The following is a 1,189-nucleotide window of genomic DNA, read 5'->3' as shown; positions in this document are numbered from 1 at the left end:
CTAGGGCAACTGCGCGGGGCGAGCCCGAGGTCATTTAAGCCCTGGAAATCACCTCAGCCGCCATTGGCTCACCCAGAGCACGGTGAGGGCGGGAGCTCCTTGTGCGGGCTCCGCGGGTGAAGCGCTGGGGCTTCGGCATCCCTTCCTGCCCCTCTACCCTTCCTTCCTTCTCCCCGTATTCCTTTTCTCTCTCCCCCTTTCTCCCTCTTCTCTTTCACCCCAAAACCTTTCCCTCCTTTGTCCCCAAACCCGACCCCCTCGCTCCTTCCTCTCCTGTCCCTACCTCGCTATCCCTTTCTATTTCCCTCTCCCCCTCCTCTGTTCACCCTCCCTCTTCTCCCTGTGAAAAACGCCATTGACTATTGTTAAAATTTTGGAAATTTAATAGTAATGAAAATAGTAATACAAATTAGGACAATAAGAGTTTGGATAATCAAAGTTAGGACAATAAAAGACAATAAAAACCAAAGGATTACAGACGTCGGGTGCTTTGCTCTGACCCAAAGCACATTTTGCTAACAAAGGATTAACCCTTAAAAGCAACAGCCTATTGCATATTCATCTATCTCACACATAATTCAAAAATTCCTTTCAAACTAAGGGTGTTTCTGCTTAATGTCAGCTTCCCCCTCATCTTGTAAATCAATCATCTGAGTCCCTCAAAGTCTAGGCTATCCCGACAGGGAGGCAATAATTCTTCTCTTGGATTCTTGGTGTCTTGTTGATCTTATCTCTATGCGAAGAATTTCTTGATTATCTTATCCATTCATTAATCTAGTTACAAAAAGTATCTTACATCACATAGTTTCTATTTTAATATTATGCTATAGCCTAAAAACTATATTTACCACACTACTTAGAAAAGATTAATACAGCATAACTTTGGAACATAACACATATAGTATTCATTTTAATATTTGCGAAGAGTCAATCATATAATAAGCATATTTCACACCCCCACCTGGCCTTTCCCTCCCCCTCCCGCTTCCCTCCTCACCCTGACCCCCCTCTTTATCACTCCTCACCCTCCCCATCTTTCCCCTCTCCCTGTCCTTCCCTCTCCCTGTTTACCGCAGCCGTGGGGCTCGGGGTGCCGGAGAATCAAGCCCAGAGGGCCGGAGCCCGGCGCCCCCTGCCCTCGCTGGACCTCGGCCGGTCCGCAGTGCTGTGCACACACAGCGCCGGCACT

The 1,189-nt window shown here is 47.5% G+C and overlaps 1 long non-coding RNA gene across 1 annotated transcript in view; it reads left to right on the top strand.

The window, feature by feature from the left end:
* Positions 1-1,189, top strand: part of LOC115948547 — an 8,325-nt gene continuing 7,136 nt past the window's right edge. The window contains exon 1 of the long non-coding RNA XR_004082361.1: positions 1-82. This is a non-coding gene — a long non-coding RNA (uncharacterized LOC115948547). The remainder of the gene's footprint in view (positions 83-1,189) is intronic.

This window comes from Geospiza fortis, unplaced genomic scaffold (genome assembly GCF_000277835.1).
Source record: "Geospiza fortis unplaced genomic scaffold, GeoFor_1.0 scaffold164, whole genome shotgun sequence".
NCBI lineage: Eukaryota > Metazoa > Chordata > Aves > Passeriformes > Thraupidae > Geospiza > Geospiza fortis.
This window is presented reverse-complemented; position numbering and strand designations above follow the sequence as displayed.